Below are 12,679 nucleotides of genomic sequence, written 5' to 3'. Positions count from 1 at the left end.
TTGAATTAGAGCTTTAATAAAAAACCAAGGAGGCTCATCTAGTCTTTTTTAGTGCAGTGTGAACGATGAAATTCATCATTAAACCTACTGCTCATTTTTAGCATCTATAAAATCTACCCTTTTTTTTTTTTTTTGAAAAAGGGATTTAAAAAAATACTGAAACAGCAAAGAAAGGTAGAGTGCTGATACAGTTTCTGGCCATTTTAATTCTGATTCCACACATGGTGCTGTGTAATTGTATAAAGGAAAAAATGTACATGATTTGCAATAATTTTCAGTATGGGGGTATAAAGAATAGGAGCGATGTCATTTGCAACTGTACTTTATGTTTGCATAGAAAAGTTGGGGACAATGCTTTTGCTGTTCTGAATCTACTCTAGTGCATGGAAAGAACATTCCTCTGAGTCATCAATGCCAATATGGAACTTGACTCTGAAGGTGAAAATCTTGCTGCAGGATGGCAGACAGGTCCACTTACCACAGTGGGCTTCATCAGACCCATCGGCGCAGTCTGGCTTATAGTCACAGACAAGGTGGGATGCAATACACTTCTTGTCCTGGCACAAGAAGTCTGTGGCTTCTGGGCAAACCTCGGAAGTCTCTCCAACTATGGGGAGGAAAATCAGCATTTAGTCAATATTTTCATGAAGTTCGAAGATTCCTGTTAATTGTTTTATAGATTCCACATTATTGAAAAAATTAGTGACTTTTTTTTTTTTAAAGAAATGACACCATAAGATGAACTTTATTTTAAAGCTCATAAAAGTTTTCACAGCCAGTTACGACAGGATCAACATTTCTTCTGTTTCACACCTTCACATGACAATGTACTGGATAGTGAGAGAGATAATCTTAAAGTTTTGTTCTGCATGCTGCTAACACATTTCACTAGTTTTTGTTTCACTCATTGAATTTTTAATAATACAAAGGAAAAAGTCATATCCTATTGGAGAGAACTGATTTTAGAAAGCCCTTATGAAACCAGACTTAAGTCTTGTTTTTAAATATCCACACCCACACATGCTGAAATGGAGAGCAAAATGCAAGAAAATTACCTTGGCAGGAACAAATGCTTAAAGATTTTAATTATAATAGTTGTCTAAAGTAGACTTCTAGACAACTGCCTTTCAATCCCACCCCTAATGGTTCAGCAAATTATACTGATTATATTTTGAAATATTTTTAATCCTTCGAGAATATATCATTATCTATTATATAAATACAAGCTCCTGATGAAGGCATTAGAAACTTTTGTTTGTTTGTTTGTTTCAGCTAAGTTTTCCAGTTTCATTTTCTGTGACTCTTCTCACCAACTCCCTGGTTAAACTATATCCTCTGAGGGAAGGTGTTGTACGTATGATGAGGGTGCTTCATTTTCCCATGCATATGCTACTTCTGCTACCCACATGGGCTATCTCTCTTGTGCCCCTGCGGTTGGTCTGCCCTTGAACGATCAAGCCAAGGACACAAGTTTTCTCACAACCCTTGTCTTGCCTTCCTCTTTGTCATCTTTGCCCCAGGTTGGACATTGCTTCATGCTACGGAAGAACCATTGTCTTTCTGCATTAGGATGCATGCCACCTAATAGAAGCGCTGTTTGCATATCTGTTTACATGGTGCATGTCTGTCTATCCCTCCAGACTTCCAGTTTGTTAGATGCAAAAGTTTTCATGGTGTTCTCTTGAGTCTAAGATAGCACCTAACATACAGTTGGTACTTAACACATGCAGGTGATAATAATTGCAAGCATAATGATTTATCATAGGGGGACTTATAAAAGTGAACTAGCATAAACATTCCAAAGCAATTCCTTTATTTTAATATTAGCTTAACTGGCATGTAGTCTTATGATAATATTTCACAGCTTACAGTGACTTAAAGGTCTAAAACTTTTTTTTTTTTAAATTTAAATATAATTTAACCGATTAAATAAAGCTCAGCAATTCCTTTGACACACAGACTATCATAGGTTCAAAGCTGGTGTACCTGAAGTAGGGTATGGTTCACTCAAGGTTAGGTAGTATTCCCTAAACGAAAATAATACAACTCTATAGACTTGAATAAAAGTAGATTTTCCTAGTTTGAATCATCTTCATAATACAATAGCTAGACTTGCATAATTTTCAGAAATAATTTACTGGCAAATTTTAGTCTACATACATACGTAGAATGACGATAGGACATCTAAGACAATGGCAAATATTTCAGATATAAGAATTAGTAAAAGGAAGACTTTGCCACATAGTTTTAATGAACACTAGTGAGAATTTACAGTTAACCCAGAGCAGAATGTGGACAATACTTAGTATGCAAGTCTATGCATTTGAGATGATCTTAATTTCCATGACATAAGTTGTGAAGCTATATAATTACTCCACAGGGAAAATGTGTTTTGACTTCAGTCTAACTAATTGGTTCTTCAGTTCTTTTGAATGTGGTTAAAATAGACTGCATCTCTTAATGACACTTATTTTCTTTAACAATATAGACTAGAAAAGACATAGAGAGAAACCAAGTCTATGCTTTGAATTGCAATAAACTGAGCAATGACTAGAAATTCTATGGTGTGTTGGAGGCACCAAGGCTAAATACATAAAAGGGCCTATAAGTCTAAGAAAGGGATGTCTTTTTGAAGACAATCTGATAAACTGAAAAGGTAGATTATTTTAGTGAGAAACCATCTTCTATGTGTTTAGCCATTTTATCTTTTATTTATTCAGTCAAAATGATAAAAGTAATAAATACCTTGTGACATATAAATGAAATGAAAGATAAACTGACATATTACACAGTTAATAGTATAAGAATGTAAAGAATACTGACATTTGTTATAGAAAATTGAAGATAATCTGGATGGCAGAATATGGCATAAAAAATGACTTAATTAAATATTTATTTAGCTTAAAAAAAGTTTACAAACAGAGACCTAAAGATCTAAAATGAAAACATGATAAATCAAAAGATCTTAGAAAGAAGAAAGGAACTGCAAAAATAATGTAACCATAAGACATGAATATTTTATCCTAGAAAAGCATGAGATAGGACTAACCTGTAGAGTTTTGAACAATTGTTACCAAACTGAAAGTGACTATTTAAATTGTCTTTATTCTGGTTTTAAACAAAACTTGCAGTCCCTAAAGTCCTTAGGTAGCGCAAATGTTTCAGTTAGGATTAAAGTAATTTTGTGCACAGGTCATTACAATGAACAAGATATAATCATTCCATAGATTGTAGTTATGGGTAAGCATCCTATCCTTTCTTTATAAGAATTATTTTCCAAATATTTATTTATTTATTATTATTAGTCTGTTTAAAATTTGCTTTAGGGCATGCATGCTCACCAGAGAGAGAGATAGAGAGAGAGAAAAAGTAAGTCACCAAGTCTGAGATTTGAACCCTGGGCAACCCTGTGGGAGTACAGTGCCTTAACTACCACACCTTCTGCTAGCTCCACATTATATCCTCTATAAGTGATGATTTCAGTATGCACTGTGGATTTCACATGGGCACAGACTGAAAGCACCTTCTTTCTCACACACAATACAATAACAACGTGAAAGATGTAACATCCACAAGGGACATATAGTCTCTACCTCTGAAGACCATGCTGTTTAGTTGGGAAATCAACACATTTGGTTTGGGAGTCAACTGAAAAGAAACCAGAGTTTCTATGCTGCTAACTATATAAGGAAGAGTCAAATGGAGGTTTTTTGCTATAAGGCGCATGCACTCACCAGAAAGACAGAGAGACAGAAAGTGAGAAATCACCCTCCAGGGGGTATGGCCATGCCACAATCCCTTCTCCTCCATTCTCCTCTCAGGATCTTGGGCACGCATGCACACGCACCTGGCGTGAGTTTTAAGCCACTGGGTCTGGGACTCAAACCGTGGTTGACTACATGGGAGTCCAGCAACATAGCTATTACACCAACTGCCAGACCCAGGAAGAGTCAAATTCTAAATAAGAACTCATTGGAATATGGTGAGTCAGGGACCATTCTAAGATGGGTCCTAAACAAATAATCATCTAAATGCACAGAAAGCATAAGAAGTAGATATATAAAAAAGAATTTTCATTACCAAAGACTTGTGGATATTCATAAAAGTCCCAGAGTTAAAAAAAAAAATGTTTAAATTGATCAGGGACCAGCAGATGGTGTAGCTGTTGTGTCACTAGACTCCCACATGGCCAATGGTGGTTTGAGTTCCAGACCTGATGGCTTGAAAATCATATGCCCAAGATCCCATGAGGAGAATGGAAAAGGGATTGCTATATGGCTACCCAACCTGGGGTGTGTGTGTGTGGGGGGGTGATTTCTTACTTTCTCTCTCACTGTGTCTGCCTCTCTTCCTCTCTCCCTCCCTCCCTGGCAAGTGCACATGTCCTATGGCAAAAAAAAAAAAAATCTAAAAAAAAAATTGATCAGATTTACATAGGTGAGTTATTCCATGAAATATTAAGAAACTATTGGGTCCTTGGAAAAGTAATGATGCATTTTTCACATAGAAAAATATGTCCTGACTGTTCCAGTGACCCAATAGGTCTTTGATTATTGAAATGAAGACAAACCTTTGATGTAATTTGGCAGGTGAATGGGAGCCTCTGAGTTTGAAAAAGGTTTTAGTAAAAATACTTTAAATGTATTATAGAAGATATGAGATAAACAAACAAAAACAATAGTTCCCTCTTTGTTGTTTTTTCTTTTTAATTTTTTATAACTTTTTACATGCTTGTAATTGTGACATACACATATTTTCTCTTATTTTTTTATACTAATGATATTTTCTATCTTGTCTGACTTTGTCATTATCAATATTTAGAAAATACATTGCAAACTGAATATACCTTAATTTACTTAATACTTATGCAATGAATACATCATTGTAGGGGTTTCTGATTTTTATACTTAAACAACTGTATGAGCTTGTACATATTTACAAGTATTTATGCAAGGAAGACTTCTGAAATATCATTTTTGAGTATGAAAAATATATTGATGGATGTTTAGGGATTTTGATATGCATCCATAAAATAAGGGTTTTGTTTGTTTAAAGCCACAATGATTTAAACAATAATCTATCAGAGAATGAATATTATTATCTATTACCTTTATCTTTTTCCTTCTCTACAGGGACTTCAACAACTTTGTGGAAAAATAGAATTCAAGTACTACTTAATTTTGGTGCAAAAAATTAGAATCCATGTGTAATTTTCTCATAATGTGCATTTTTTCCGTGCACATTTTGAAGATCCATTATATAACATGATTTCCCACCCGTGCTTTAATTTGCATGATTTAAGTTCTCCATCTGCTTTTTTTTTTGCTTATAAATCATATATTGTGTTCTATGAATGTATTTTTTTTTTAATTCTATTTTTATTTAGTTTGGTCCAGTAACTTCCTTGTTGATATAATCCTGCCCAGGTTCACAGTACCATAATGAGGACCAAAGCGACCTAGTTTTCTCTCTTTTTTTTTTTTTTTTGAGAGGTTTTTGCTATAGGGCACGTGTGCTTGCTAGAGAGACAGAGAGACAAAGAGACAGAAAGCGAGAAATCACCCCCAAGGGGAGATAGCCACGCTGCAATACCTTCTCCTCCATTCTCCTCTCCGGATCTTGGGCACACATGCACACGCGCCCGGCGTGAGTTTAAGCCGCTAGGTCTGGGACTTGAACCGCAGTCGGCTACATGGGAGTCCAGTGACATAGCCATTACGCTAACTGCTAGTCCCTAAAGGCACCTAGTTTTAGACACAGTTGTCCTACTCCCACTCCTATTTGATGATCAGTGCATAAGAGTGTTTGCAGTTTAAACCAAAAAAGACATTGCAGTAATCCAATCAGAAGTATCAGTGAGACTATACAGGCCTTGCTATTGGCAAAGAACAGAATCAACAGGATATGTACAGAGGAATTCAATAAGACTTAGAGACTAACAGATGCTCTAGAAAGAGGTGAAGGCATGAGAAAATAAATGTGAGAATTAAGGTTCAGGTGGCACAGATTTCTGGTCAGATGTGTTGCTGGACTTCTATTACAACACCCAGAATACAATCTAAGCCCTCTATGTGTTCACTGCTATATCTGTTCTCTAGATATTAGGTTTGGGGGGAAAAAATTAGGAGTCATAGGCAAAGGTAAGAGGAATAGTGCAGGCAAAACGAATGCTCTTCTCTTTTGACCTCTTGAGCCATCGTTGTTTCTGTTCTTTCAGAGTAACATGGCATGGATTTAGGATTATCCTCATGCCTTATTCCCTTTTCCTAAGTAAGTCTTTTTGTATGCCATTTTAATTGAATAATTTTCCCCTCATAGGATACATGGGGTTGTTGGAGAGAGATAAAGAGAGGAAAATGAAAAATCACCTCCTTACCCCAGGGAGGATGGCTACAGCACCATCTCTTTTCCTCCATTCTCCTCTCAAGATTTTGAACATGCATATACAGTGTTACTTTCAAGTAACTGGGCTTGCTACTTGAACCACAGTCTGCCGTATGCCGTATGTGTGAGTCAGAGTTTTAAAAGATTTACACACAAGAAAGATTTTAGAGGCATAAAAAGGAAGAAGTAATAAAATACAACACCACCAACAAAGCTCAGAAATGATATGCCTGACAAAGACCACAACATTTTTATGTATAAACTGTTTTCATGGGTTAGTGATTCAGAAGTCATCATTCACTTCTCACCACTTTGTCATTTCTACTATCCTACTATTCCAAATATTGGCAATTTCTTCATTATCATTTTGAAAAATGCCAAGTCTTTCATTCTAGACTTTATTGCTGCATCTGATATACTGGAAAAGCCTTCATTTGTTTTTTTTATATATTTTATTACATTTTATCACTGTACATCTTCACAGCACACAAAATGAATTTTCCCAGCATGAACATACTATATATAGGTCCAGTTAAAGACATTACTCTATGTATTATTATCAACAGGTGACTTTAACCCTCAGTTCCTTTAGCTCATTCACAGAATATTTCTGGTAGTGCCTCAGTATTTTAATGCTCCTTCTTTCTTGGCTCCTGTTTCAGTCAGGACTTGAAATGCTAGAGTGACCCTGGTTCATTTTCCTCTACCCTTTCTTGGCAGCCATTTTTACAGTCGTGATTTTAACTGCTACCTGGGGGCTGATGACCTGACAACTATATCACAACCTGAGGCTTTTCATGAATTTTAGAGACTCAGAATGCATTTTACAATGGATTTCTCAGCAGTGTATCACTGAACATGATACCAACTCACACACTTTCTTCTCCCTTTCCCAGTTTTGCTCTACATCTTGCCTCACAATCAACTTTAGGATAACCACTTAAGCATGATCCATAGATACATAGCTTTTTTTTTTTTAACTTATCTCTGCCTTTATTCTAGTTTTCATTCCCTTTCTTTCCTCAGCAGTGTGGTAATGACAGTTGGCTATTGACAACAGGTGCTCACCCTTCTTTAACATGCAGTTGTTGCGAGGTAGTGGCTGCTTAGATGGGCACTTTACTTCTCAGCTCTACTTGCTCCAAGAGGGGGCCATGAGGTGGAGCTCTAATCCATGGCTTGTGAGCACAAGTGCTGAGTCCCACCTCCGGGTGAGACCATACAAACTTCCACATGCTACACCCATGCCATTCCTCTCTCAGGTGGATAGAAAAGTTAGGATCACTAGGGTGAACCTTGAAGGCAACAGGCTGAGGAACTGTCTGAGTCTTGGCATAACTGCACAAGGAAAGCTGTCCCACCAGTCTGTTCACCTGACAGCTACTATAATGTGCATAAAAAAATGAACTTCTTGAATTATGATATATTAGGTCCTTGGGAAGGTTATGACATATGTTTGTCTATGCAAAAATGCATCATGACTTTCCCAACAACCCAACATAAGGGGTTTTCAAAAAGCTCATGGAAAATGTATAGCATAAAAAGAATCCTTGGATTTTAAAATATTATAGCACAGGAATCGGCAGATGGCATGGTGGTTCAGGGTGCTGGACTTTCACATGGCCGACCAAGGTTTGAGTCTCGGACCTGGTGCCTTGCTTTCTCACTTTCTCTCTCTCTCTCTCTCTCTCTTACTCTGTCCCTTTCTGGTCAACTTAAAAAATAAAATAAATAAATAGATAAAATAAAGTTAAATAAAAATAATTATTTTAAAAATATTATAGCACTAAAATATACTCAAACTTTAATTCCATTTTTTCACAAACATTTTGAGTCTCCTCATATTTTTGTTTCTGTGTTGTTATAGCAGAAACCTAATATAATCAGGGCATGATGATGATGGTGACTCTATTACAGAGAATTACTTGCTTCATTCTTTTAAAGTACATTACATATATTAATTCAATTAAATTTCAAGATATTACCATGAAGCAGGTAATATAATTTTTCTTATTATTTAACACTTGTAAGTTTACAGAGCTGCTTAATAATAAGGTTAGAATTCATGCTTTGCGTACTTTGTCTTTACTTTTAAGGAACAAAATCCATACATCCTCTCATCCTACTCAAATGGCCAGTATTATAACCCTCTAGTTCAATGTTGCCTCTTCCATTAAGAATTTTCTCGTGTTCCTCAGGCCTATTTATTTATCCAGATCTCCTGGTGTTCTGAATATCATCAACTATAGCACATGAGATTGAAATGCAATATATTAACATGCTTCTGAAAAATGCAAAGAATCTCTAAAGGAAATAACTATTTATGATCAAGTAATATTTGTTGAATGCTTTGTTTTGTTTTTAAATTGCCAAAGGGCACATGCATTCACCAGAGAGAGAGAAAGAGAGTACTCCCTCATGGGGTTTGACCATTCCACAATCCCTTCTCTTACTCCCTAATGGGGTTTGACCATTCCACAATCCCTTCTCTTCTGTTTCTCCATCGCGTCATGATTCTGGGCACATATATATGTGTGTATTTCAAGCCACTGGGCCAGGACTTGGGCTGTGCGGTAAGCCATGTGGAATCTGAGTTCCTTCACCACTAGGCTGTGGAGCCAGCATCCTGAATTTCTTTTAAACTTGGTGAAACTGCTTAGGCTTTTTCACTGCAGTCAGAATAGGTGGCTAGCTTAAACACGGGACACTTTCTAAACATGGTATAAGTACTAAGGTCTAAGTACTGCATTTAATGAATTCAAAACGTATTGGGTAAAATGATTCCTAGAATATTTTGGAGTTATAAATAACTATGAGAAAACTCCCAATTATTGAAAGTCATTCAGAGGATAAATAGACTTTATAATAAACACTAAGAAAATTTCTGAGATGTAATATATTCTTTGACTTGAATCGTCTATATAAACATAGCTGATGAAGTAATTTACTGGTTGCCACATAGACAAGGGGGCCTATGATGTGTGGTGGTGACTCAAGGCAGAAAGCAAAAGATCATCGAAGCAGAAATAGCAAAAGATCACCGAAGCAGAAATAGACAAAGCAGCATGGAGTATTAAAATAAGAAATGCTCTTTCTGAGGAAGACATTTGATATTAGATATAAAATTTATAGGAAGAAAAGAAATGACTTAAGGGAGAGTAATCATCATTACAAGAGACTTCCATTAAGGAGATCTGTTCACATGCTAGAATCCAACTCCAACTTGAAGAACCATGATGGATGGAATATGTCATATTTCTAGACCTAATTAAAATTCTCTAATTTCTATATAGGTACAGGAGTACATAACCTTTGTTCAAGGTTATGACCACTCCACTGAAGGTGGGTCATAAGAGGAAATTCACACAAGGCCTCAATATCATCCATATCTGACCCAATGTGGTAAAAGGAGGCAGGTTCAACTATTTCATTCACATAAATAACTTTAATGTAGGATTTATATTGAGGCAGCCACTGGTCTGTTCAAAACAATCATACATAGTAAGGATATATGTTTAATTAACTATATTATGTGATAAGCTGTTGACTCCCTCTGACTGTGTTAAAAACAACTATTTCATATCTTACCGACCATATCAATAATTATTATATTTGTTTATCTATTTTCAATCACTATAAAATATAGAATAATCACTGAGAGCCAATAGGTCTTTTCTTTCTTTTTTTTAATTTTTGTTATTTTTGTTGATAATATTTAAAGAGTTGATTCATAGAAGTAGGAGAACAGAATAGTAGTTACTAAATTCCAGTAAGGAAAAGGAGGAGGCAGGGAGCTAGGGATATGTTGCTTAATGGATTCAAAAGTACAGTTAGACAAGAAGAATGATGTCTAGTGTTCTATAGCACAGTGGGCATTATTGCTATTCCCACATCTATAAATCCCCCAAGTAACCCTTAATGAAGTTGTTCAAACTCTCTAAATCTCTAAAATTCGATGGAGTTTTGAATATGACTTAAATATACATAGTTCATTTATTCTGAATTCTCTTGTTTTTAAAACATATCAATACAAGAATAAAGATGCTGTATCAAGTAACCTAAGAGTATCATTTTTGGCTATGCAAAAACATATCTTGTAAGATTAAAATGTGGGGTCAAATCCTATTGAAATTGTTGATCATTGAGGAGATAAAAACTGCTCTTGCACAGTGCCTCAAAACATGGTGTACTCTGCATGTACACTAGCGCTAGATTGGAGTAATTAAAAATTACAAAGAGTCTAAAGGTTACTGCCATTGAGCCTATAAAAAAAGATATTAGAACAACTGGAAAAATCAAAACACGAACATTTTTTCAGTACAAAATATGTAAAAATAATCAGGCAAAGCCATTAGACTAATGAGATGGAAAGCATGAAATGAAGAAATGTACTTGTGAAGTGTACATAATTCCAACAGAGGGTAATGAATCTTTTATGTTCAATGTTTGATAACATGTCACATGGATTAAAAAAAAAATGGAAAGCTAACGTGTTCTAAAATAAGTGTTTTTATGTGTAGCCTGGGCTGCTCTTCAAAGTAAATATAAGATGAATTTTTTTTTTCTGGTTTAAGAAGATTGCTCAGGCTATGGCTGTAGATCTACCTCTAACATGTGCAGGTATAAACCCCATCCTCAATTCCATACTCATCTCTCAGCCACCCCTCCAGTCCAGGGTAAGTCCATCAGCAATGCAGCGCATCTGCTAAAGGATAGAGTTGGGGAAGAGGACTACAAAGGTCTCTGAAGTAGGCTGGGAGGTAAGTAATCAGAGATACTTGAGATCTCAGAGCTGGACCATGAAGCATGGGCTCTGAATTGGCATCTCCTTTTAGCTCAACAGACTTTGCCAAGTGGGTGTAGCCCATGAAAGGACAGAACAGACCTCCTAACACTCATTATCCATAATATCAAGGTGGTGCCGCATGGCTCACTGATGTAAAGATAGACAAGAAATTAAAGATAGACCAACAGATTATCCCCTCTGGGACTGACTGTTGTATGAAGACACAGCAGTGGCAGGTTTAGGGGGCACAGGCATCTAATGGGCAGCTTACTGGAACAAATTCCCATAAGCCTGTAGGTCCTTGGAGCCTACTATTTCCAAGATGCTTATATAATTGTTTCTTCAATTCTCTGAGCCATTTTCCTACTCCTTAGCAAAAATGCCCTTGAGTTTTCTAAGGCAGATAAAATTGGTTCTAGTATGCATCAAAAAAAGGAACTATGAATGTTTTTGATCTCTCTAGGTTCTTCATGCTAAAGTGAGGGGGAAGGGCTACAGCAGTAATCAATGATACATACAATACCACCGATCAGCAACCTCGGGTTCATGGAAATGTGTGACTTTCCTGAAAACATAAGGTCCTAAAACTTGCCAATGTTATACATTAGTGGACTTTAGTGAAGAATAAGAGACTTTGAAATGCTGAGCAATGTAATCAGACCACTTAATTAGCCCCTCTGTCTATTATTGATGGACGAAGGAGACTTCAGGACACTGTTACATAACTTTCAATTTACGTGCAAATTTCAGGGTCAAATAATGATCAAGTTATGTTTTCTGCATAAAATGAATAAAAACAAGTCTAATCATCGTATAATATTATTTTTGACCTTTTCCATTGCACTTTCTCAATTTCTGAAATGTATAAAATTTAATCTGTACTGTATTTCTGATATCATATTTTGTTCTGATCTTCAGATTGTAATAATTTCACCATGGACAGTGGATGATTATTGAAATAGGGACTACAAGTAGATATTCTTTTTCTTAATTCTTCATAATTGTTATCAAATATTTTGACTATGAAAATCTTTCAAATACTTTTTAACAAAAACTTAAAAACTTCCTGAATAAAAACTGCCATAACTGTCTGGTTTGGGTAAATTTAATTAATTTTTCTAAGCCACAGATTCCTCATCTAACAAGTGGGAGATGTTGAAGTTTCTATATGATTAATAATAAAAGTGTGAACAACAAATGAGCTAAAGCATTCAAAATCTTCAGTGTACACTTAGCATTGAATAAATGGTTAATTAACAGTAGTTTTTCCCATGTTTTCTTCTTATTCTTGATTTCTTACCCTCTTGGACTCCTAGATTATCTATAAAATGAATCCTTGTAATATTTAACTAAGATAAAGTTGACAAAACAGTTCTTGACTTATATATGAGATGTTCAAAGCTCTCATTCTTTTTGCTTTCTTATGGGGTAGCATTCTTTCTACAACAAAATTCTGCATATACATATTTTTTAAATGTTTACTTATTTTTTCATGAGAGAGAAAGGGAA

The sequence above is a fragment of the Tupaia chinensis genome, unplaced genomic scaffold (assembly GCF_000334495.1).
Source record: "Tupaia chinensis unplaced genomic scaffold, TupChi_1.0 Scaffold000060_1, whole genome shotgun sequence".
NCBI classification, from domain to species: Eukaryota; Metazoa; Chordata; class Mammalia; order Scandentia; family Tupaiidae; genus Tupaia; species Tupaia belangeri.
Note: the sequence above shows the minus strand (reverse complement) of the source record.